The sequence below is a fragment of the Pseudophryne corroboree genome, unplaced genomic scaffold (genome assembly GCF_028390025.1).
Source record: "Pseudophryne corroboree isolate aPseCor3 unplaced genomic scaffold, aPseCor3.hap2 scaffold_578, whole genome shotgun sequence".
Lineage (NCBI taxonomy): Eukaryota > Metazoa > Chordata > Amphibia > Anura > Myobatrachidae > Pseudophryne > Pseudophryne corroboree.
Window position 1 is genome coordinate 337027 of NW_026970177.1, and position 26569 is coordinate 363595.

Below are 26569 nucleotides of genomic sequence, written 5' to 3' on the forward strand. Positions count from 1 at the left end.
TACAGCTTTTCCTTGCCGATATCTCTCTTTTGCAAAGAGCTAGGCATTGGAAAATTCAGGGCTATAACGTGTAGATGAAGCACTAACAGGAGGCTTTAAAATTTTCATTCTAGTGTCTTTCGTTTGGGAGAAAAATGCAAAAGTACAATGCAGCTTTTCCTTGCCGATATCTCTCTTTTGCAAAGAGATAGGCATTGGAAAATGCAGGGCTATAACGTGTAGATGAAGCACTAACAGGAGGCTTTAAAATTTTCATTCTAGTGTCTTTCGTTTGGGAGAAAAATGCAAAGGTACAATACAGCATTTCCTTGCCGATATCTCTCTTTTGCAAAGAGATAGGCATTGGAAAATTCAGGGCTATTACGTGTAGATGAAGCACTAACAGGAGGCTTTAAAATTTTCATTCTAGTGTCCTTCGTTTGGGAGAAAAATGCAAAGGTACAATACAGCTTTTCCTTGCCGATATCTCTCTTTTGCAAAGAGATAGGCATTGGAAAATGCAGGGCTAAAACGTGTAGATGAAGCACTAACAGGAGGCTTTAAAATTTTCATTCTAGTGTCTTTCGTTTGGGAGAAAAATGCAAAAGTACAATACACTTTTCCTTGCCGATATCTCTCTTTTGCAAAGAGATAGGCATTGGAAAATTCAGGGCTATAACGTGTAGATGAAGCACTAATAGGAGGCATTAAAATTTTCATTCTAGTGTCCTTCGTTTGGGAGAAAAATGCAAAGGTACAATACAGCTTTTCCTTGCCGATATCTCTCTTTTGCAAAGAGATAGGCATTGGAAAATTCAGGGCTATAACGTGTAGATGAAGCACTAACAGGAGGCTTTAAAATTTTCATTCTAGTGTCTTTCGTTTGGGAGAAAAATGCAAAGGTACAATACAGCTTTTCCTTGCCGATATCTCTCTTTTGCAAAGAGCTAGGCATTGGAAAATTCAGGGCTATAACGTGTAGATGAAGCACTAACAGGAGGCTTTAAAATTTTCATTCTAGTGTCTTTCGTTTGGGAGAAAAATGCAAAAGTACAATGCAGCTTTTCCTTGCCGATATCTCTCTTTTGCAAAGAGATAGGCATTGGAAAATGCAGGGCTATAACGTGTAGATGAAGCACTAACAGGAGGCTTTAAAATTTTCATTCTAGTGTCTTTCGTTTGGGAGAAAAATGCAAAGGTACAATACAGCATTTCCTTGCCGATATCTCTCTTTTGCAAAGAGATAGGCATTGGAAAATTCAGGGCTATTACGTGTAGATGAAGCACTAACAGGAGGCTTTAAAATTTTCATTCTAGTGTCCTTCGTTTGGGAGAAAAATGCAAAGGTACAATACAGCTTTTCCTTGCCGATATCTCTCTTTTGCAAAGAGATAGGCATTGGAAAATTCAGGGCTATAACGTGTAGATGAAGCACTAACAGGAGGCTTTAAAATTTTCATTCTAGTGTCTTTCGTTTGGGAGAAAAATGCAAAGGTACAATACAGCTTTTCCTTGCCGATATCTCTCTTTTGCAAAGAGCTAGGCATTGGAAAATTCAGGGCTATAACGTGTAGATGAAGCACTAACAGTAGGCTTTAAAATTTTCATTCTAGTGTCTTTCGTTTGGGAGAAAAATGCAAAGGTACAATACAGCTTTTCCTTGCCGATATCTCTCTTTTGCAAAGAGATAGGCATTGGAAAATTCAGGGCTATAACGTGTAGATGAAGCACTAACAGGAGGCTTTAAAATTTTCATTCTAGTGTCTTTCGTTTGGGAGAAAAATGCAAAGGTACAATACAGTATTTCCTTGCCGATATCTCTCTTTTGCAAAGAGATAGGCATTGGAAAATTCAGGGCTATAACGTGTAGATGAAGCACTAATAGGAGGCTTTAAAATTTTCATTCTAGTGTCCTTCGTTTGGGAGAAAAATGCAAAGGTACAATACAGCTTTTCCTTGCCGATATCTCTCTTTTGCAAAGAGATAGGCATTGGAAAATTCAGGGCTATAACGTGTAGATGATGCACTAACAGGAGGCTTTAAAATTTTCATTCTAGTGTCTTTCGTTTGGGAGAAAAATGCAAAGGTACAATACAGCTTTTCCTTGCCGATATCTCTCTTTTGCAAAGAGCTAGGCATTGGAAAATTCAGGGCTATAACGTGTAGATGAAGCACTAACAGTAGGCTTTAACATTTTCATTCTAGTGTCTTTCGTTTGGGAGAAAAATGCAAAGGTACAATACAGCTTTTCCTTGCCGATATCTCTCTTTTGCAAAGAGATAGGCATTGGAAAATTCAGGGCTATAACGTGTAGATGAAGCACTAATAGGAGGCTTTAAAATTTTAATTCTAGTGTCCTTCGTTTGGGAGAAAAATGCAAAGGTACAATACAGCTTTTCCTTGCCGATATCTCTCTTTTGCAAAGAGATAGGCATTGGAAAATTCAGGGCTATAACGTCTAGATGAAGCACTAACAGGAGGCTTTAAAATTTTCATTCTAGTGTCTTTCGTATGGGAGAAAAATGCAAAGGTACAATACAGCTTTTCCTTGCCGATATCTCTCTTTTGCAAAGAGCTAGGCATTGGAAAATTCAGGGCTATAACGTGTAGATGAAGCACTAACTGTAGGCTTTAAAATTTTCATTCTAGTGTCTTTCGTTTGGGAGAAAAATGCAAAGGTACAATACAGTTTTTCCTTGCCGATATCTCTCTTTTGCAAAGAGATAGGCATTGGAAAATTCAGGGCTATAACGTGTAGATGAAGCACTAATAGGAGGCTTTAAAATTTTCATTCTAGTGTCCTTCGTTTGGGAGAAAAATGCAAAGGTACAATACAGCTTTTCCTTGCCGATATCTCTCTTTTGCAAAGAGCTAGGCATTGGAAAATTCAGGGCTATAACGTGTAGATGAAGCACTAACAGGAGGCTTTAAAATTTTCATTCTAGTGTCTTTCGTTTGGGAGAAAAATGCAAAGGTACAATACAGCTTTTCCTTGCCGATATCTCTCTTTTGCAAAGAGCTAGGCATTGGAAAATTCAGGGCTATAACGTGTAGATGAAGCACTAACAGTAGGCTTTAACATTTTCATTCTAGTGTCTTTCGTTTGGGAGAAAAATGCAAAGGTACAATACAGCTTTTCCTTGCCGATATCTCTCTTTTGCAAAGAGATAGGCATTGGAAAATGCAGGACTATAACGTGTAGATGAAGCACTAACAGGAGGCTTTAAAATTTTCATTCTAGTGTCTTTCGTTTGGGAGAAAAATGCAAAAGTACAATACACTTTTCCTTGCTGATATCTCTCTTTTGCAAAGAGATAGGCATTGGAAAATTCAGGGCTATAACGTGTAGATGAAGCACTAATAGGAGGCTTTAAAATTTTAATTCTAGTGTCCTTCGTTTGGGAGAAAAATGCAAAGGTACAATACAGCTTTTCCTTGCCGATATCTCTCTTTTGCAAAGAGATAGGCATTGGAAAATTCAGGGCTATAACGTGTAGATGAAGCACTAACAGGAGGCTTTAAAATTTTCATTCTAGTGTCTTTCGTTTGGGAGAAAAATGCAAAGGTACAATACAGCTTTTCCTTGCCGATATCTCTCTTTTGCAAAGAGCTAGGCATTGGAAAATTCAGGGCTATAACGTGTAGATGAAGCACTAACTGTAGGCTTTAAAATTTTCATTCTAGTGTCTTTCGTTTGGGAGAAAAATGCAAAGGTACAATACAGTTTTTCCTTGCCGATATCTCTCTTTTGCAAAGAGATAGGCATTGGAAAATTCAGGGCTATAACGTGTAGATGAAGCACTAACAGGAGGCTTTAAAATTTTCATTCTAGTGTCTTTCGTTTGGGAGAAAAATGCAAAGGTACAATACAGCTTTTCCTTGCCGATATCTCTCTTTTGCAAAGAGATAGGCATTGGAAATTTCAGGGCTATAACGTGTAGATGAAGCACTAACAGGAGGCTTTAAAATTTTCATTCTAGTGTCTTTCGTTTGGGAGAAAAATGCAAAAGTACAATGCAGCTTTTCCTTGCCGATATCTCTCTTTTGCAAAGAGATAGGCATTGGAAAATGCAGGGCTATAACGTGTAGATGAAGCACTAACAGGAGGCTTTAAAATTTTCATTCTAGTGTCTTTCGTTTGGGAGAAAAATGCAAAAGTACAATACACTTTTCCTTGCCGATATCTCTCTTTTGCAAAGAGATAGGCATTGGAAAATTCTGGGCTATAACGTGTAGATGAAGCACTAATAGGAGGCTTTAAAATTTTCATTCTAGTGTCCTTCGTTTGGGAGAAAAATGCAAAGGTACAATACAGCTTTTCCTTGCCGATATCTCTCTTTTGCAAAGAGATAGGCATTGGAAAATTCAGGGCTATAACGTGTAGATGAAGCACTAACAGGAGGCTTTAAAATTTTCATTCTAGTGTCCTTCGTTTGGGAGAAAAATGCAAAGGTACAATACAGCTTTTCCTTGCCGATATCTCTCTTTTGCAAAGAGCTAGGCATTGGAAAATTCAGGGCTATAACGTGTAGATGAAGCACTAACAGGAGGCTTTAAAATTTTCATTCTAGTGTCTTTCGTTTGGGAGAAAAATGCAAAGGTACAATACAGCATTTCCTTGCCGATATCTCTCTTTTGCAAAGAAATAGGCATTGGAAAATTCAGGGCTATAACGTGTAGATGAAGCACTAACAGGAGGCTTTAAAATTTTCATTCTAGTGTCTTTCGTTTGGGAGAAAAATGCAAAAGTACAATGCAGCTTTTCCTTGCCGATATCTCTCTTTTGCAAAGAGATAGGCATTGGAAAATGCAGGGCTATAACGTGTAGATGAAGCACTAACAGGAGGCTTTAAAATTTTCATTCTAGTGTCTTTCGTTTGGGAGAAAAATGCAAAAGTACAATGCAGCTTTTCCTTGCCGATATCTCTCTTTTGCAAAGAGATAGGCATTGGAAAATTCAGGGCTATAACGTGTAGATGAAGCACTAACAGGAGGCTTTAAAATTTTCATTCTAGTGTCCTTCGTTTGGGAGAAAAATGCAAAGGTACAATACAGCTTTTCCTTGCCGATATCTCTCTTTTGCAAAGAGCTAGGCATTGGAAAATTCAGGGCTATAACGTGTAGATGAAGCACTAACAGGAGGCTTTAAAATTTTCATTCTAGTGTCTTTCGTTTGGGAGAAAAATGCAAAGGTACAATACAGCATTTCCTTGCCGATATCTCTCTTTTGCAAAGAAATAGGCATTGGAAAATTCAGGGCTATAACGTGTAGATGAAGCACTAACAGGAGGCTTTAAAATTTTCATTCTAGTGTCTTTCGTTTGGGAGAAAAATGCAAAAGTACAATGCAGCTTTTCCTTGCCGATATCTCTCTTTTGCAAAGAGATAGGCATTGGAAAATGCAGGGCTATAACGTGTAGATGAAGCACTAACAGGAGGCTTTAAAAGTTTCATTCTAGTGTCTTTCGTTTGGGAGAAAAATGCAAAATTACAATGCAGCTTTTCCTTGCCGATATCTATCTTTTGCAAAGAGATAGGCATTGGAAAATTCAGGGCTATAACGTGTAGATGAAGCACTAACAGGAGGCTTTAAAATTTTCATTCTAGTGTCTTTCGTTTGGGAGAAAAATGCAAAGGTACAATACAGCTTTTCCTTGCCGATATCTCTCTTTTGCAAAGAGATAGGTATTGGAAAATTCAGGGCTATAACGTGTAGATGAAGCACTAACAGGAGGCTTTAAAATTTTCATTCTAGTGTCTTTCGTTTGGGAGAAAAATGCAAAGGTACAATACAGCTTTTCCTTGCCGATATCTCTCTTTTGCAAAGAGCTAGGCATTGGAAAATTCAGGGCTATAACGTGTAGATGAAGCACTAACAGTAGGCTTTAAAATTTTCATTCTAGTGTCTTTCGTTTGGGAGAAAAATGCAAAGGTACAATACAGCTTTTCCTTGCCGATATCTCTCTTTTGCAAAGAGATAGGCATTGGAAAATTCAGGGCTATAACGTGTAGATGAAGCACTAACAGGAGGCTTTAAAATTTTCATTCTAGTGTCTTTCGTTTGGGAGAAAAATGCAAAGGTACAATACAGTATTTCCTTGCCGATATCTCTCTTTTGCAAAGAGATAGGCATTGGAAAATTCAGGGCTATAACGTGTAGATGAAGCACTAATAGGAGGCTTTAAAATTTTCATTCTAGTGTCCTTCGTTTGGGAGAAAAATGCATAGGTACAATACAGCTTTTCCTTGCCGATATCTCTCTTTTGCAAAGAGATAGGCATTGGAAAATTCAGGACTATAACGTGTAGATGAAGCACTAACAGGAGGCTTTAAAATTTTCATTCTAGTGTCTTTCGTTTGGGAGAAAAATGCAAAGGTACAATACAGCTTTTCCTTGCCGATATCTCTCTTTTGCAAAGAGCTAGGCATTGGAAAATTCAGGGCTATAACGTGTAGATGAAGCACTAACAGTAGGCTTTAACATTTTCATTCTAGTGTCTTTCGTTTGGGAGAAAAATGCAAAGGTACAATACAGCTTTTCCTTGCCGATATCTCTCTTTTGCAAAGAGCTAGGCATTGGAAAATTCAGGGCTATAACGTGTAGATGAAGCACTAACAGGAGGCTTTAAAATTTTCATTCTAGTGTCTTTCGTTTGGGAGAAAAATGCAAAGGTACAATACAGCATTTCCTTGCCGATATCGCTCTTTTGCAAAGAGATAGGCATTGGAAAATTCAGGGCTATTACGTGTAGATGAAGCACTAACAGGAGGCTTTAAAATTTTCATTCTAGTGTCTTTCGTTTGGGAGAAAAATGCAAAAGTACAATGCAGCTTTTCCTTGCCGATATCTCTCTTTTGCAAAGAGATAGGCATTGGAAAATGCAGGGCTATAACGTGTAGATGAAGCACTAACAGGAGGCTTTAAAATTTTCATTCTAGTGTCTTTCGTTTGGGAGAAAAATGCAAAGGTACAATACAGCTTTTCCTTGCCGATATCTCTCTTTTGCAAAGAGCTAGGCATTGGAAAATTCAGGGCTATAACGTGTAGATGAAGCACTAACAGTAGGCTTTAACATTTTCATTCTAGTGTCTTTCGTTTGGGAGAAAAATGCAAAGGTACAATACAGCTTTTCCTTGCCGATATCTCTCTTTTGCAAAGAGCTAGGCATTGGAAAATTCAGGGCTATAACGTGTAGATGAAGCACTAACAGGAGGCTTTAAAATTTTCATTCTAGTGTCTTTCGTTTGGGAGAAAAATGCAAAGGTACAATACAGCATTTCCTTGCCGATATCTCTCTTTTGCAAAGAGATAGGCATTGGAAAATTCAGGGCTATTACGTTAGATGAAGCACTAACAGGAGGCTTTAAAATTTTCATTCTAGTGTCTTTCGTTTGGGAGAAAAATGCAAAAGTACAATGCAGCTTTTCCTTGCCGATATCTCTCTTTTGCAAAGAGATAGGCATTGGAAAATGCAGGGCTATAACGTGTAGATGAAGCACTAACAGGAGGCTTTAAAATTTTCATTCTAGTGTCTTTCGTTTGGGAGAAAAATGCAAAGGTACAATACAGCATTTCCTTGCCGATATCTCTCTTTTGCAAAGAGATAGGCATTGGAAAATTCAGGGCTATAACGTGTAGATGAAGCACTAACAGGAGGCTTTAAAATTTTCATTCTAGTGTCTTTCGTTTGGGAGAAAAATGCAAAGGTACAATACAGTTTTTCCTTGCCGATATCTCTCTTTTGCAAAGAGCTAGGCATTGGAAAATTCAGGGCTATAACGTGTAGATGAAGCACTAACAGGAGGCTTTAAAATTTTCATTCTAGTGTCTTTCGTTTGGGAGAAAAATGCAAAGGTACAATACAGCATTTCCTTGCCGATATCTCTCTTTTGCAAAGAGATAGGCATTGGAAAATTCAGGGCTATTACGTGTAGATGAAGCACTAACAGGAGGCTTTAAAATTTTCATTCTAGTGTCTTTCGTTTGGGAGAAAAATGCAAAAGTACAATGCAGCTTTTCCTTGCCGATATCTCTCTTTTGCAAAGAGATAGGCATTGGAAAATGCAGGGCTATAACGTGTAGATGAAGCACTAACAGGAGGCTTTAAAATTTTCATTCTAGTGTCTTTCGTTTGGGAGAAAAATGCAAAGGTACAATACAGCTTTTCCTTGCCGATATCTCTCTTTTGCAAAGAGCTAGGCATTGGAAAATTCAGGGCTATAACGTGTAGATGAAGCACTAACAGTAGGCTTTAACATTTTCATTCTAGTGTCTTTCGTTTGGGAGAAAAATGCAAAGGTACAATACAGCTTTTCCTTGCCGATATCTCTCTTTTGCAAAGAGCTAGGCTTTGGAAAATTCAGGGCTATAACGTGTAGATGAAGCACTAACAGGAGGCTTTAAAATTTTCATTCTAGTGTCTTTCGTTTGGGAGAAAAATGCAAAGGTACAATACAGCATTTCCTTGCCGATATCTCTCTTTTGCAAAGAGATAGGCATTGGAAAATTCAGGGCTATTACGTTAGATGAAGCACTAACAGGAGGCTTTAAAATTTTCATTCTAGTGTCTTTCGTTTGGGAGAAAAATGCAAAAGTACAATGCAGCTTTTCCTTGCCGATATCTCTCTTTTGCAAAGAGATAGGCATTGGAAAATGCAGGGCTATAACGTGTAGATGAAGCACTAACAGGAGGCTTTAAAATTTTCATTCTAGTGTCTTTCGTTTGGGAGAAAAATGCAAAGGTACAATACAGCATTTCCTTGCCGATATCTCTCTTTTGCAAAGAGATAGGCATTGGAAAATTCAGGGCTATAACGTGTAGATGAAGCACTAATAGGAGGCTTTAAAATTTTCATTCTAGTGTCCTTCGTTTGGGAGAAAAATGCAAAGGTACAATACAGCTTTTCCTTGCCGATATCTCTCTTTTGCAAAGAGATAGGCATTGGAAAATTCAGGACTATAACGTGTAGATGAAGCACTAACAGGAGGCTTTAAAATTTTCATTCTAGTGTCTTTCATTTGGGAGAAAAATGCAAAGGTACAATACAGCTTTTCCTTGCCGATATCTCTCTTTTGCAAAGAGCTAGGCATTGGAAAATTCAGGGCTATAACGTGTAGATGAAGCACTAACAGTAGGCTTTAACATTTTCATTCTAGTGTCTTTCGTTTGGGAGAAAAATGCAAAGGTACAATACAGCTTTTCCTTGCCGATATCTCTCTTTTGCAAAGAGATAGGCATTGGAAAATTCAGGGCTATAACGTGTAGATGAAGCACTAACAGGAGGCTTTAAAATTTTCATTCTAGTGTCTTTCGTTTGGGAGAAAAATGCAAAAGTACAATGCAGCTTTTCCTTGCCGATATCTCTCTTTTGCAAAGAGATAGGCATTGGAAAATGCAGGGCTATAACGTGTAGATGAAGCACTAACAGGAGGCTTAAAAATTTTCATTCTAGTGTCTTTCGTTTGGGAGAAAAATGCAAAAGTACAATACACTTTTCCTTGCCGATATCTCTCTTTTGCAAAGAGATAGGCATTGGAAAATGCAGGGCTATAACGTGTAGATGAAGCACTAACAGGAGGCTTTAAAATTTTCATTCTAGTGTCTTTCGTTTGGGAGAAAAATGCAAAGGTACAATACAGCTTTTCCTTGCCGATATCTCTCTTTTGCAAAGAGACAGGCATTGGAAAATTCAGGGCTATAACGTGTAGATGAAGCACTAACAGGAGGCTTTAAAATTTTCATTCTAGTGTCTTTCGTTTGGGAGAAAAATGCAAAGGTACAATACAGTATTTCCTTGCCGATATCTCTCTTTTGCAAAGAGATAGGCATTGGAAAATTCAGGGCTATAACGTGTAGATGAAGCACTAATAGGAGGCTTTAAAATTTTCATTCTAGTGTCTTTCGTTTGGGAGAAAAATGCAAAAGTACAATGCAGCTTTTCCTTGCCGATATCTCTCTTTTGCAAAGAGATAGGCATTGGAAAATGCAGGGCTATAACGTGTAGATGAAGCACTAACAGGAGGCTTAAAAATTTTCATTCTAGTGTCTTTCGTTTGGGAGAAAAATGCAAAAGTACAATGCAGCTTTTCCTTGCCGATATCTCTCTTTTGCAAAGAGATAGGCATTGGAAAATGCAGGGCTATAACGTGTAGATGAAGCACTAACAGTAGGCTTTAAAATTTTCATTCTAGTGTCTTTCGTTTGGGAGAAAAATGCAAAGGTACAATACAGCTTTTCCTTGCCGATATCTCTCTTTTGCAAAGAGACAGGCATTGGAAAATTCAGGGCTATAACGTGTAGATGAAGCACTAACAGGAGGCTTTAAAATTTTCATTCTAGTGTCTTTCGTTTGGGAGAAAAATGCAAAGGTACAATACAGTATTTCCTTGCCGATATCTCTCTTTTGCAAAGAGATAGGCATTGGAAAATTCAGGGCTATAACGTGTAGATGAAGCACTAATAGGAGGCTTTAAAATTTTCATTCTAGTGTCCTTCGTTTGGGAGAAAAATGCAAAGGTACAATACAGCTTTTCCTTGCCGATATCTCTCTTTTGCAAAGAGATAGGCATTGGAAAATGCAGGGCTATAACGTGTAGATGAAGCACTAACAGGAGGCTTTAAAATTTTCATTCTAGTGTCTTTCGTTTGGGAGAAAAATGCAAAGGTACAATACAGCATTTCCTTGCCGATATCTCTCTTTTGCAAAGAGATAGGCATTGGAAAATTCAGGGCTATTACGTGTAGATGAAGCACTAACAGGAGGCTTTAAAATTTTCATTCTAGTGTCTTTCGTTTGGGAGAAAAATGCAAAAGTACAATGCAGCTTTTCCTTGCTGATATCTCTCTTTTGCAAAGAGATAGGCATTGGAAAATGCAGGGCTATAACGTGTAGATGAAGCACTAACAGGAGGCTTTAAAATTTTCATTCTAGTGTCTTTCGTTTGGGAGAAAAATGCAAAAGTACAATGCAGCTTTTCCTTGCCGATATCTCTCTTTTGCAAAGAGATAGGCATTGGAAAATTCAGGGCTATAACGTGTAGATGAAGCACTAACAGGAGGCTTTAAAATTTTCATTCTAGTGTCTTTCGTTTGGGAGAAAAATGCAAAGGTACAATACAGCTTTTCCTTGCCGATATCTCTCTTTTGCAAAGAGATAGGCATTGGAAACTTCAGGGATATAACGTGTAGATGAAGCACTAACAGGAGGCTTTAAAATTTTCATTCTAGTGTCTTTCGTTTGGGAGAAATATGCAAAAGTACAATGCAGCTTTTCCTTGCCGATATCTCTCTTTTGCAAAGAGATAGGCATTGGAAAATGCAGGGCTATAACGTGTAGATGAAGCACTAACAGGAGGCTTTAAAATTTTCATTCTAGTGTCTTTCGTTTGGGAGAAAAATGCAAAAGCATTTCCTTGCCGATATCTCTCTTTTGCAAAGAGATAGGCATTGGAAAATTCAGGGCTATTACGTGTAGATGAAGCACTAACAGGAGGCTTTAAAATTTTCATTCTAGTGTCCTTCGTTTGGGAGAAAAATGCAAAGGTACAATACAGCTTTTCCTTGCCGATATCTCTCTTTTGCAAAGAGCTAGGCATTGGAAAATTCAGGGCTATAACGTGTAGATGAAGCACTAACAGTAGGCTTTAAAATTTTCATTCTAGTGTCTTTCGTTTGGGAGAAAAATGCAAAGGTACAATACAGCTTTTCCTTGCCGATATCTCTCTTTTGCAAAGAGACAGGCATTGGAAAATTCAGGGCTATAACGTGTAGATGAAGCACTAACAGGAGGCTTTAAAATTTTCATTCTAGTGTCTTTCGTTTGGGAGAAAAATGCAAAGGTACAATACAGTATTTCCTTGCCGATATCTCTCTTTTGCAAAGAGATAGGCATTGGAAAATTCAGGGCTATAACGTGTAGATGAAGCACTAATAGGAGGCTTTAAAATTTTCATTCTAGTGTCCTTCGTTTGGGAGAAAAATGCAAAGGTACAATACAGCTTTTCCTTGCCGATATCTCTCTTTTGCAAAGAGATAGGCATTGGAAAATTCAGGACTATAACGTGTAGATGAAGCACTAACAGGAGGCTTTAAAATGTTCATTCTAGTGTCTTTCATTTGGGAGAAAAATGCAAAGGTACAATACAGCTTTTCCTTGCCGATATCTCTCTTTTGCAAAGAGCTAGGCATTGGAAAATGCAGGGCTATAACGTGTAGATGAAGCACTAACAGTAGGCTTTAACATTTTCATTCTAGTGTCTTTCGTTTGGGAGAAAAATGCAAAGGTACAATACAGCTTTTCCTTGCCGATATCTCTCTTTTGCAAAGAGATAGGCATTGGAAAATTCAGGGCTATAACGTGTAGATGAAGCACTAACAGGAGGCTTTAAAATTTTCATTCTAGTGTCTTTCGTTTGGGAGAAAAATGCAAAAGTACAATGCAGCTTTTCCTTGCCGATATCTCTCTTTTGCAAAGAGATAGGCATTGGAAAATGCAGGGCTATAACGTGTAGATGAAGCACTAACAGGAGGCTTAAAAATTTTCATTCTAGTGTCTTTCGTTTGGGAGAAAAATGCAAAAGTACAATACACTTTTCCTTGCCGATATCTCTCTTTTGCAAAGAGATAGGCATTGGAAAATGCAGGGCTATAACGTGTAGATGAAGCACTAACAGTAGGCTTTAAAATTTTCATTCTAGTGTCTTTCGTTTGGGAGAAAAATGCAAAGGTACAATACAGCTTTTCCTTGCCGATATCTCTCTTTTGCAAAGAGACAGGCATTGGAAAATTCAGGGCTATAACGTGTAGATGAAGCACTAACAGGAGGCTTTAAAATTTTCATTCTAGTGTCTTTCGTTTGGGAGAAAAATGCAAAGGTACAATACAGTATTTCCTTGCCGATATCTCTCTTTTGCAAAGAGATAGGCATTGGAAAATTCAGGGCTATAACGTGTAGATGAAGCACTAATAGGAGGCTTTAAAATTTTCATTCTAGTGTCCTTCGTTTGGGAGAAAAATGCAAAGGTACAATACAGCTTTTCCTTGCCGATATCTCTCTTTTGCAAAGAGATAGGCATTGGAAAATTCAGGACTATAACGTGTAGATGAAGCACTAACAGGAGGCTTTAAAATTTTCATTCTAGTGTCTTTCATTTGGGAGAAAAATGCAAAGGTACAATACAGCTTTTCCTTGCCGATATCTCTCTTTTGCAAAGAGCTAGGCATTGGAAAATTCAGGGCTATAACGTGTAGATGAAGCACTAACAGTAGGCTTTAACATTTTCATTCTAGTGTCTTTCGTTTGGGAGAAAAATGCAAAGGTACAATACAGCTTTTCCTTGCCGATATCTCTCTTTTGCAAAGAGATAGGCATTGGAAAATTCAGGGCTATAACGTGTAGATGAAGCACTAACAGGAGGCTTTAAAATTTTCATTCTAGTGTCTTTCGTTTGGGAGAAAAATGCAAAAGTACAATGCAGCTTTTCCTTGCCGATATCTCTCTTTTGCAAAGAGATAGGCATTGGAAAATGCAGGGCTATAACGTGTAGATGAAGCACTAACAGGAGGCTTTAAAATTCTCATTCTAGTGTCTTTCGTTTGGGAGAAAAATGCAAAAGTACAATACACTTTTCCTTGCTGATATCTCTCTTTTGCAAAGAGATAGGCATTGGAACATTCAGGGCTATAACGTGTAGATGAAGCACTAATAGGAGGCTTTAAAATTTTCATTCTAGTGTCCTTCGTTTGGGAGAAAAATGCAAAGGTACAATACAGCTTTTCCTTGCCGATATCTCTCTTTTGCAAAGAGATAGGCATTGGAAAATTCAGGGCTATAACGTGTAGATGAAGCACTAACAGGAGGCTTTAAAATTTTCATTCTAGTGTCTTTCGTTTGGGAGAAAAATGCAAAGGTACAATACAGCTTTTCCTTGCCGATATCTCTCTTTTGCAAAGAGCTAGGCATTGGAAAATTCAGGGCTATAACGTGTAGATGAAGCACTAACAGTAGGCTTTAAAATTTTCATTCTAGTGTCTTTCGTTTGGGAGAAAAATGCAAAGGTACAATACAGTTTTTCCTTGCCGATATCTCTCTTTTGCAAAGAGATAGGCATTGGAAAATTCAGGGCTATAACGTGTAGATGAAGCACTAATAGGAGGCTTTAAAATTTTCATTCTAGTGTCCTTCGTTTGGGAGAAAAATGCAAAGGTACAATACAGCTTTTCCTTGCCGATATCTCTCTTTTGCAAAGAGATAGGCATTGGAAAATTCAGGACTATAACGTGTAGATGAAGCACTAACAGGAGGCTTTAAAATTTTCATTCTAGTGTCTTTCATTTGGGAGAAAAATGCAAAGGTACAATACAGCTTTTCCTTGCCGATATCTCTCTTTTGCAAAGAGCTAGGCATTGGAAAATTCAGGGCTATAACGTGTAGATGAAGCACTAACAGTAGGCTTTAACATTTTCATTCTAGTGTCTTTCGTTTGGGAGAAAAATGCAAAGGTACAATACAGCTTTTCCTTGCCGATATCTCTCTTTTGCAAAGAGATAGGCATTGGAAAATTCAGGGCTATAACGTGTAGATGAAGCACTAACAGGAGGCTTTAAAATTTTCATTCTAGTGTCTTTCGTTTGGGAGAAAAATGCAAAAGTACAATGCAGCTTTTCCTTGCCGATATCTCTCTTTTGCAAAGAGATAGGCATTGGAAAATGCAGGGCTATAACGTGTAGATGAAGCACTAACAGGAGGCTTTAAAATTCTCATTCTAGTGTCTTTCGTTTGGGAGAAAAATGCAAAAGTACAATACACTTTTCCTTGCTGATATCTCTCTTTTGCAAAGAGATAGGCATTGGAACATTCAGGGCTATAACGTGTAGATGAAGCACTAATAGGAGGCTTTAAAATTTTCATTCTAGTGTCCTTCGTTTGGGAGAAAAATGCAAAGGTACAATACAGCTTTTCCTTGCCGATATCTCTCTTTTGCAAAGAGATAGGCATTGGAAAATTCAGGGCTATAACGTGTAGATGAAGCACTAACAGGAGGCTTTAAAATTTTCATTCTAGTGTCTTTCGTTTGGGAGAAAAATGCAAAGGTACAATACAGCTTTTCCTTGCCGATATCTCTCTTTTGCAAAGAGCTAGGCATTGGAAAATTCAGGGCTATAACGTGTAGATGAAGCACTAACAGTAGGCTTTAAAATTTTCATTCTAGTGTCTTTCGTTTGGGAGAAAAATGCAAAGGTACAATACAGTTTTTCCTTGCCGATATCTCTCTTTTGCAAAGAGATAGGCATTGGAAAATTCAGGGCTATAACGTGTAGATGAAGCACTAATAGGAGGCTTTAAAATTTTCATTCTAGTGTCCTTCGTTTGGGAGAAAAATGCAAAGGTACAATACAGCTTTTCCTTGCCGATATCTCTCTTTTGCAAAGAGCTAGGCATTGGAAAATTCAGGGCTATAACGTGTAGATGAAGCACTAACAGGAGGCTTTAAAATTTTCATTCTAGTGTCTTTCGTTTGGGAGAAAAATGCAAAGGTACAATACAGCTTTTCCTTGCCGATATCTCTCTTTTGCAAAGAGCTAGGCATTGGAAAATTCAGGGCTATAACGTGTAGATGAAGCACTAACAGTAGGCTTTAACATTTTCATTCTAGTGTCTTTCGTTTGGGAGAAAAATGCAAAGGTACAATACAGCTTTTCCTTGCCGATATCTCTCTTTTGCAAAGAGCTAGGCATTGGAAAATTCAGGGCTATAACGTGTAGATGAAGCACTGACAGGAGGCTTTAAAATTTTCATTCTAGTGTCTTTCGTTTGGGAGAAAAATGCAAAGGTACAATACAGCATTTCCTTGCCGATATCTCTCTTTTGCAAAGAGATAGGCATTGGAAAATTCAGGGCTATTACGTGTAGATGAAGCACTAACAGGAGGCTTTAAAATTTTCATTCTAGTGTCTTTCGTTTGGGAGAAAAATGCAAAAGTACAATGCAGCTTTTCCTTGCCGATATCTCTCTTTTGCAAAGAGATAGGCATTGGAAAATGCAGGGCTATAACGTGTAGATGAAGCACTAACAGGAGGCTTTAAAATTTTCATTCTAGTGTCTTTCGTTTGGGAGAAAAATGCAAAGGTACAATACAGCTTTTCCTTGCCGATATCTCTCTTTTGCAAAGAGCTAGGCATTGGAAAATTCAGGGCTATAACGTGTAGATGAAGCACTAACAGTAGGCTTTAACATTTTCATTCTAGTGTCTTTCGTTTGGGAGAAAAATGCAAAGGTACAATACAGCTTTTCCTTGCCGATATCTCTCTTTTGCAAAGAGCTAGGCATTGGAAAATTCAGGGCTATAACGTGTAGATGAAGCACTGACAGGAGGCTTTAAAATTTTCATTCTAGTGTCTTTCGTTTGGGAGAAAAATGCAAAGGTACAATACAGCATTTCCTTGCCGATATCTCTCTTTTGCAAAGAGATAGGCATTGGAAAATTCAGGGCTATTACGTGTAGATGAAGCACTAACAGGAGGCTTTAAAATTTTCATTCTAGTGTCTTTCGTTTGGGAGAAAAATGCAAAAGTACAATGCAGCTTTTCCTTGCCGATATCTCTCTTTTGCAAAGAGATAGGCATTGGAAAATGCAGGGCTATAACGTGTAGATGAAGCACTAACAGGAGGCTTTAAAATTTTCATTCTAGTGTCTTTCGTTTGGGAGAAAAATGCAAAGGTACAATACAGCTTTTCCTTGCCGATATCTCTCTTTTGCAAAGAGCTAGGCATTGGAAAATTCAGGGCTATAACGTGTAGATGAAGCACTAACAGTAGGCTTTAACATTTTCATTCTAGTGTCTTTCGTTTGGGAGAAAAATGCAAAGGTACAATACAGCTTTTCCTTGCCGATATCTCTCTTTTGCAAAGAGCTAGGCATTGGAAAATTCAGGGCTATAACGTGTAGATGAAGCACTAACAGGAGGCTTTAAAATTTTCATTCTAGTGTCTTTCGTTTGGGAGAAAAATGCAAAGGTACAATACAGCATTTCCTTGCCGATATCTCTCTTTTGCAAAGAGATAGGCATTGGAAAATTCAGGGCTATTACGTTAGATGAAGCACTAACAGGAGGCTTTAAAATTTTCATTCTAGTGTCTTTCGTTTTGGAGAAAAATGCAAAAGTACAATGCAGCTTTTCCTTGCCGATATCTCTCTTTTGCAAAGAGATAGGCATTGGAAAATGCAGGGCTATAACGTGTAGATGAAGCACTAACAGGAGGCTTTAAAATTTTCATTCTAGTGTCTTTCGTTTGGGAGAAAAATGCAAAGGTACAATACAGCATTTCCTTGCCGATATCTCTCTTTTGCAAAGAGATAGGCATTGGAAAATTCAGGGCTATTACGTGTAGATGAAGCACTAACAGGAGGCTTTAAAATTTTCATTCTAGTGTCTTTCGTTTGGGAGAAAAATGCAAAAGTACAATGCAGCTTTTCCTTGCCGATATCTCTCTTTTGCAAAGAGATAGGCATTGGAAAATGCAGGGCTATAACGTGTAGATGAAGCACTAACAGGAGGCTTTAAAATTTTCATTCTAGTGTCTTTCGTTTGGGAGAAAAATGCAAAGGTACAATACAGCATTTCCTTGCCGATATCTCTCTTTTGCAAAGAGATAGGCATTGGAAAATTCAGGGCTATAACGTGTAGATGAAGCACTAACAGGAGGCTTTAAAATTGTCATTCTAGTGTCTTTCGTTTGGGAGAAAAATGCAAAGGTACAATACAGTTTTTCCTTGCCGATATCTCTCTTTTGCAAAGAGATAGGCATTGGAAAATTCAGGGCTATAACGTGTAGATGAAGCACTAACAGGAGGCTTTAAAATTTTCATTCTAGTGTCCTTCGTTTGGGAGAAAAATGCAAAGGTACAATACAGCTTTTCCTTGCCAATATCTCTCTTTTGCAAAGAGCTATGCATTGGAAAATTCAGGGCTATACCGTGTAGATGAAGCACTAACAGGAGGCTTTTAAATCTTCATTCTAGTGTCCTTCGTTTGGGAGAAAAATGCAAAGGTACAATACAGCTTTTCCTTGCCGATATCTCTCTTTTGCAAAGAGATAGGCATTGGAAAATTCAGGGCTATAACGTGTAGATGAAGCACTAACAGGAGGCTTTAAAATTTTCATTCTAGTGTCTTTCGTTTGGGAGAAAAATGCAAAAGTACAATACACTTTTCCTTGCCGATATCTCTCTTTTGCAAAGAGATAGGCATTGGAAAATTCAGGGCTATAACGTGTAGATGAAGCACTAATAGGAGGCTTTAAAATTTTCATTCTAGTGTCCTTCGTTTGGGAGAAAAATGCAAAGGTACAATACAGCTTTTCCTTGCCGATATCTCTCTTTTGCAAAGAGATAGGCATTGGAAAATTCAGGGCTATAACGTGTAGATGAAGCACTAACAGGAGGCTTTAAAATTTTCATTCTAGTGTCTTTCGTTTGGGAGAAAAATGCAAAGGTACAATACAGTTTTTCCTTGCCGATATCTCTCTTTTGCAAAGAGCTAGGCATTGGAAAATTCAGGGCTATAACGTGTAGATGAAGCACTAACAGGAGGCTTTAAAATTTTCATTCTAGTGTCTTTCGTTTGGGAGAAAAATGCAAAGGTACAATACAGCTTTTCCTTGCCGATATCTCTCTTTTGCAAAGAGATAGGCATTGGAAAATTCAGGGCTATAACGTGTAGATGAAGCACTAACAGGAGGCTTTAAAATTTTCATTCTAGTGTCTTTCGTTTGGGAGAAAAATGCAAAAGTACAATGCAGCTTTTCCTTGCCGATATCTCTCTTTTGCAAAGAGATAGGCATTGGAAAATGCAGGGCTATAACGTGTAGATGAAGCACTAACAGGAGGCTTTAAAATTGTCATTCTAGTGTCTTTCGTTTGGGAGAAAAATGCAAAAGTACAATGCAGCTTTACCTTGCCGATATCTCTCTTTTGCAAAGAGATAGGCATTGGAAAATGCAGGGCTATAACGTGTAGATGAAGCACTAACAGGAGGCTTTAAAATTTTCATTCTAGTGTCTTTCGTTTGGGAGAAAAATGCAAAGGTACAATACAGCATTTCCTTGCCGATATCTCTCTTTTGCAAAGAGATAGGCATTGGAAAATTCAGGGCTATTACGTGTAGATGAAGCACTAACAGGAGGCTTTAAAATTTTCATTCTAGTGTCTTTCGTTTGGGAGAAAAATGCAAAAGTACAATGCAGCTTTTCCTTGCCGATATCTCTCTTTTGCAAAGAGATAGGCATTGGAAAATGCAGGGCTATAACGTGTAGATGAAGCACTAACAGAAGGCTTTAAAATTTTCATTCTAGTGTCTTTCGTTTGGGAGAAAAATGCAAAGGTACAATACAGCATTTCCTTGCCGATATCTCTCTTTTGCAAAGAGATAGGCATTGGAAAATTCAGGGCTATAACGTGTAGATGAAGCACTAACAGGAGGCTTTAAAATTTTCATTCTAGTGTCTTTCGTTTGGGAGAAAAATGCAAAGGTATAATACAGTTTTTCCTTGCCGATATCTCTCTTTTGCAAAGAGATAGGCATTGGAAAATTCAGGGCTATAACGTGTAGATGAAGCACTAACAGGAGGCTTTAAAATTTTCATTCTAGTGTCCTTCGTTTGGGAGAAAAATGCAAAGGTACAATACAGCTTTTCCTTGCCAATATCTCTCTTTTGCAAAGAGCTAGGCATTGGAAAATTCAGGGCTATACCGTGTAGATGAAGCACTAACAGGAGGCTTTTAAATCTTCATTCTAGTGTCCTTCGTTTGGGAGAAAAATGCAAAAGTACAATGCAGCTTTTCCTTGCCGATATCTCTCTTTTGCAAAGAGATAGGCATTGGAAAATGCAGGGCTATAACGTGTAGATGAAGCACTAACAGGAGGCTTTAAAATTGTCATTCTAGTGTCTTTCGTTTGGGAGAAAAATGCAAAAGTACAATGCAGCTTTACCTTGCCGATATCTCTCTTTTGCAAAGAGATAGGCATTGGAAAATGCAGGGCTATAACGTGTAGATGAAGCACTAACAGGAGGCTTTAAAATTTTCATTCTAGTGTCTTTCGTTTGGGAGAAAAATGCAAAGGTACAATACAGCATTTCCTTGCCGATATCTCTCTTTTGCAAAGAGATAGGCATTGGAAAATTCAGGGCTATTACGTGTAGATGAAGCACTAACAGGAGGCTTTAAAATTTTCATTCTAGTGTCTTTCGTTTGGGAGAAAAATGCAAAAGTACAATGCAGCTTTTCCTTGCCGATATCTCTCTTTTGCAAAGAGATAGGCATTGGAAAATGCAGGGCTATAACGTGTAGATGAAGCACTAACAGAAGGCTTTAAAATTTTCATTCTAGTGTCTTTCGTTTGGGAGAAAAATGCAAAGGTACAATACAGCATTTCCTTGCCGATATCTCTCTTTTGCAAAGAGATAGGCATTGGAAAATTCAGGGCTATAACGTGTAGATGAAGCACTAACAGGAGGCTTTAAAATTTTCATTCTAGTGTCTTTCGTTTGGGAGAAAAATGCAAAGGTATAATACAGTTTTTCCTTGCCGATATCTCTCTTTTGCAAAGAGATAGGCATTGGAAAATTCAGGGCTATAACGTGTAGATGAAGCACTAACAGGAGGCTTTAAAATTTTCATTCTAGTGTCCTTCGTTTGGGAGAAAAATGCAAAGGTACAATACAGCTTTTCCTTGCCAATATCTCTCTTTTGCAAAGAGCTAGGCATTGGAAAATTCAGGGCTATACCGTGTAGATGAAGCACTAACAGGAGGCTTTTAAATCTTCATTCTAGTGTCCTTCGTTTGGGAGAAAAATGCAAAGGTACAATACAGCTTTTCCTTGCCGATATCTCTCTTTTGCAAAGAGATAGGCATTGGAAAATTCAGGGCTATAACGTGTAGATGAAGCACTAACAGGAGGCTTTAAAATTTTCATTCTAGTGTCTTTCGTTTGGGAGAAAAATGCAAAGGTACAATACAGTTTTTCCTTGCCGATATCTCTCTTTTGCAAAGAGATAGGCATTGGAAAATTCAGGGCTATAACGTGTAGATGAAGCACTAATAGGAGGCTTTAAAATTTTCATTCTATTGTCCTTCGTTTGGGAGAAAAATGCAAAGGTACAATACAGCTTTTCCTTGCCGATATCTCTCTTTTGCAAAGAGATAGGCATTGGAAAATTCAGGGCTATAACGTGTAGATGAAGCACTAACAGGAGGCTTTAAAATTTTCATTCTAGTGTCTTTCGTTTGGGAGAAAAATGCAAAGGTACAATACAGCTTTTCCTTGCCGATATCTCTCTTTTGCAAAGAGCTAGGCATTGGAAAATTCAGGGCTATAACGTGTAGATGAAGCACTAACAGTAGGCTTTAACATTTTCATTCTAGTGTCTTTCGTTTGGGAGAAAAATGCAAAGGCACAATACAGCTTTTCCTTGCCGATATCTCTCTTTTGCAAAGAGATAGGCATTGGAAAATTCAGGGCTATAACGTGTAGATGAAGCACTAACAGGAGGCTTTAAAATTTTCATTCTAGTGTCTTTCGTTTGGGAGAAAAATGCAAAAGTACAATGCAGCTTTTCCTTGCCGATATCTCTCTTTTGCAAAGAGATAGGCATTGGAAAATGCAGGGCTATAACGTGTAGATGAAGCACTAACAGGAGGCTTTAAAATTTTCATTCTAGTGTCTTTCGTTTGGGAGAAAAATGCAAAAGTACAATACACTTTTCCTTGCCGATATCTCTCTTTTGCAAAGAGATAGGCATTGGAAAATTCAGGGCTATAACGTGTAGATGAAGCACTAACAGGAGGCTTTAAAATTTTCATTCTATGCCCCAGCCCCTGAAGCATTCAAGCTGATTTCTTGCAGCAGCTGGGCACTGTAACAGCTCCAGAGCTGCTCTGTAAGGCAAGTAAAAGGGTGTGGGCCCTGCAGCACTACCTGTAGTTCGCATTGTGCATTGGAAGGCACAAAGTAAGCAGACAGGAGGAGAAGTCAGGATAGTGCGCAAGGGCATAGAAGGGAGCGGCTCAAGAAAAGAGAAGTGGAAACAGACAGCAAACTAGGCTGGATAGAGACCTGAGACAAAGAGATCTGAATTATACGAGAGCCGACCAGGGGAAACACAAATTATGCAGTCAAGTTTCCCACATTTGGGGAAATCGCAGGAGCAGCACACCCAGAGTGCAATGGGTGAGCCTTGCCCTGGGAGAAGCACCTTCATGATCATAGTATCTCACCTGGCAGGTAAGTAGGAGTTGGGCTAGAGCTGGGGAGGGTCGCTGCTCGGGTACCCCCCTGTAAAGTGAAGGAGATCCAACTGAGGCAGCACAAGGGAACTCTCGAAAGAAGAACAAGGCAATAGGAAAATCTGAGACAAAGAAATCTGACTTTTACCAGAGCTGACCAGAGGAAAGCACAAACACAGTCCCCCACTACCACAAATAATGCAGTTGAGTTTCCCACATTTGGGGAAATCACAGGGGTCAGCATACCCAAAATGCAATGAATGAACCTCACCCTGGGAGAACAATCTTCATGACCATGGTATCTCCTATGCAAAATAAGTATGATTTGGAATAGGGCTGGGGAGGGCCGCTGCTCATGCACATCTCTGTCAAGTAAAGGAGATTCAACTGAGGCAGCACAAGGGAACTCTCATCTGGGGACAACAACTGCAGGGAGAACACATATTTTCAGATGAACATGGGAGGGCAGAAGGCTGCCTAATACTGAAGCACCCCCAAACAACAAACCAAATGCAACAACTAGTGCAAGCATTCCTGGGGGAAGTTCTGCAGAAGACGGATTTGCATACGGTGATGTCATCCAAGCAGTGGGTCAAAGTTGGCTTCAACCCTCATCTGCATATGAAAAGAGAAAAGGGGCGTGCAGGGCATGGCGGCCTTTTGCGGTGCTTGGATGACCCCTAGTTCGCATTAAACACCTCCACCCTCCTTTGGTGTGGGGCTCATGTTGGCCATGCCCCATCCCCTGAAGCATTCAAGCAGATTTCTTGCAGCAGCTGGGCACTGTAACAGCTCCAGAGCTGCTCTGTAAGGCAAGTAAAAGGGTGTGGGCCCTGCAGCACTACCTGTAGTTTGCATTGTGCATTGGAAGGCACAAAGTAAGCAGACGGGAGGAGAAGTCAGGATAGTGCACAAGGGTATAGAAGGGAGCGGCTGAAGAAAAGAGAAGTGGAAACAGACAGCAAACTAGGCTGGAGAGAGACCTGAGACAAAGAGATCTGAATTATACGAGAGCCGACCAGGGGAAACACAAATTATGCAGTCAAGTTTCCCACATTTGGGGAAATCGCAGGGGCAGCACACCGAGAGTGCAATGGGTGAGCCTTGCCCTGGGAGAAGCACCTTCATGATCATAGTATCTCACCTGGCAGGTAAGTAGGAGTTGGGCTAGAGCTGGGGAGGGTCTCTGCTCGGGCACCCCCCTGTCAAGTGAAGGAGATCCAACTGAGGCAGCACAAGGGAACTCTCAAAAGAAGAACAAGGCTCTGAAACAAAGAAATCTGACTTTTACCAGAGCTGACCAGAGGAAAACACAAACACAGTCCCCCACTACCACAAATAAAGCAGTCGAGTTTCCCACATTTGGGGAAATCACAGGGGTCAGCATACCCAGAATGCAATGAATGAACCTCACCCTGGGAGAATAATCTTCATGACCATGGTATCTCCTATGCAAAATAAGTATGATTTGGGATAGAGCTGGGGAGGGCCGCTGCTCAGGCACATCTCTGTCAAGTTAAGGAGATTCAACTGAGGCAGCACAAGGGAACTCTCATCTGGGGACAACAACTGCAGGGAGAACACATATTTTCAGATGAACATGGGAGGGCAGAAGGCTGCCTAATACTGAAGCACCCCCAAACAACAAACCAAATGCAACAACTAGTGCAAGCATTCCTGGGGGAAGGCCTGCCGCAGATGGATTTGCATATGGTGATGTCATCCAAGCAGTGGGTCAAAGTTGGCTTCAACCCTCGTCTGCATATGAAAACAGAAAAGGGGCGTGCAGGGCATGGTGGCCTTTTGCGGCGCTTGTCTGACCCCTAGTTTGCATTAAACACCTCCACCCTCCTTCGGTGTGGGGCTCATGTTGGCTATGCCCCAGCCCCTGAAGCATTCAAGCTGATTTCTTGCAGCAGCTTGGCACTGTAACAGCTCCAGAGCTGCTCTGTAAGGCAAGTAAAAGGGTGTGGGCCCTGCAGCACTACCTGTAGTTTGCATTGTGCATTGGAAGGCACAAAGTAAGCAGACGGGAGGAGAAGTCAGGATAGTGCACAAGGGTATAGAAGGGAGCGGCTGAAGAAAAGAGAAGTGGAAACAGACAGCAAACTAGGCTGGAGAGAGACCTGAGACAAAGAGATCTGAATTATACGAGAGCCGACCAGGGGAAACACAAATTATGCAGTCAAGTTTCCCACATTTGGGGAAATCGCAGGAGCAGCACACCCAGAGTACAATGGGTGAGCCTTGCCCTGGGAGAAGCACCTTCATGATCATAGTATCTCACCTGGCAGGTACAACCTGGACAATTTTGGTGATCCATTTTCTGAGACATCGGAACCAACCTCTTTAAGCAGTGATTGGAAAACAAGTTTTTCCAAATTACAGAAGAACTTACAGAGAAGAGTTCGCCTATCGTGGGATGTAACCACTCTAGAAAATTATGTAAAACATAAAATTGCACCAAGAGGCCTAAGACCCAAGATCTTCCCCTCTTTTCCGCTCGCGACGGACAATTTAAAAACAGAATGGGAAACAGCCCTTCTGAAATGTTCTAACGAATTATTACACATACTAATAAAACACGACACTCTAGTAATTGATCAGGTGGAAAAAGAAATTGCAGATTTGGGAAAGACCCTGGAGACTTGGGAAAAGGATTCAAATTTTCAGACTGCCTTTGAAAAATTCAAAAAAGAGATCGACAACTATGAACGCAACATTGTAGACCGTAAACGAGGAAAGTTTATGCGGGATAAGAGAGACTTTTTCAAAGGAGACGTTTTCAGGTGGAACCCGCCACCCCCTAACAACAGGAACAACAGTAAAAAAACACGGGAGGACCCCACACTATCAGAATTCGAATCCTCAAATAGCGGCGACTCGGCTAGTGAAAACTTTGATCGAGAAGACACTGAAGAATTCTCCCCACGTTTTTTAGAACGAGGCCAGAGAGGGAGAGGCCGCCTCAAATCACGAGGAAGACAAGGCGAGGGGGACAGAAGAGACAACCCAAGAAACTCAGATTGGGATATACCCCGGAACCCGAGATATCCTGTGAGACAGAGAAAGACAACACGGTAGATCTGGCCTCCACAGGCCAATTACAAGTCATCAATTTATCTGACAAAATCTTATCTTCAGATCATATGACCATACTTACCAAGGGACTCTCTTTCTCACCTTCCCGATCTTTTGACCGATTTATGTGGGAAAAAGACCTTCGACTTTATGGTAGAAAACTCCTCCTGAAGAAATTTTTCTCAAAAAATAGAAATTTTGCCAATACACCTGATCCCGATTTATCCTTGGAGGACCTCAACGCCCTTACCATTCTAGAAGATCTCCACATGGAATCAGCAGATAATGAAGCCTCTACCTCTAGACCTACATGTAGACCCAAGTCCTCCTTTTTCCCTCCGGATCAGAACAGCCCCGAAATTCGAGTCTTTCTTAACTTAGTCTCCAAAGAATTTGATAACATATATACCCAGACTAAGAAGAACATACATCGTTTCCCCTCCAATCTCAAATTCCATGAGAGAAGGGCATTACAAGAACTTCAAAGCTGGAGGGACGTTATCATCAAACCATCAGACATGGGGGGCAATATTGTCATTTGGCCACAGCAAATGTATATCACGGAAGCTCGACGCCAATTAGACAATACCACTTGTTATAAGAAGCTTTTGGGCAATCCCACTTCGGATTTCCTTCAGTCTTATAACCACCTGATTCAGGACACAGCAACAAGAGGTACTATCACACAACAAGAATTCAAATACCTAACAGTTCAAAATCCAAAAACACCCACATTCTACCTATTACCCAAAATACATAAGGACGTAGAACATCCCCCTGGCAGACCAATTATGTCAGGTAACGGAGGACTTTTGGAAAAACCCAGTCGATTCCTTGACCTACATCTCCGAGAATTTGTACTCTCATTACCATCATACTTACAAGACACAGCAGACCTTCTAAGAAAAATTCATGATATACATTTTGAAAATAATTTCTTGCTGGTGACGTGTGATGTGGAGGCCCTATACATGAGCATTAGCCATCACCATGGCCTCACAGCAGTTAAATTTTTTCTTGATCAAGGAGGAGAAAGTGATTTCTCCAACTTTCTCCAACAGTTACTTCACTTTGTTCTTGCCAAAAATTACTTTGTCTTCAAAGATCAATTTTACCTACAAATAAGAGGGACAGCAATGGGCGCAGCTTGTGCGCCCACTTATGCCAACCTTTTCCTTGGATGGTGGGAACATTGTACCGTCTTCAATTCTGCCAATGAAAAA

General features: G+C 39.5%; 5 non-coding genes across 5 annotated transcripts; all 5 read right to left on the minus strand.

Annotated features, from left to right (window-relative positions):
- Positions 1-22108: 22108 nt before the first annotated feature.
- LOC135034024 (U1 spliceosomal RNA) lies at positions 22109-22271 on the minus strand. The gene has a single exon (XR_010229331.1). It is a non-coding gene; the product is annotated as a U1 spliceosomal RNA (small nuclear RNA).
- Positions 22272-22423: 152 nt separating this feature from the next.
- Positions 22424-22587, minus strand: LOC135034123 (U1 spliceosomal RNA). Its single transcript, XR_010229402.1, has one exon. It is a non-coding gene; the product is annotated as a U1 spliceosomal RNA (small nuclear RNA).
- Positions 22588-23261: 674 nt separating this feature from the next.
- Positions 23262-23424, minus strand: LOC135034073 (U1 spliceosomal RNA). Its single transcript, XR_010229362.1, has one exon. It is a non-coding gene; the product is annotated as a U1 spliceosomal RNA (small nuclear RNA).
- Positions 23425-23566: 142 nt separating this feature from the next.
- On the minus strand, positions 23567-23730 carry LOC135033960 (U1 spliceosomal RNA). The gene has a single exon (XR_010229269.1). It is a non-coding gene; the product is annotated as a U1 spliceosomal RNA (small nuclear RNA).
- Positions 23731-24404: 674 nt separating this feature from the next.
- LOC135034093 (U1 spliceosomal RNA) lies at positions 24405-24567 on the minus strand. The gene has a single exon (XR_010229373.1). It is a non-coding gene; the product is annotated as a U1 spliceosomal RNA (small nuclear RNA).
- Between the last annotated feature and the right edge of the window lie 2002 nt (positions 24568-26569).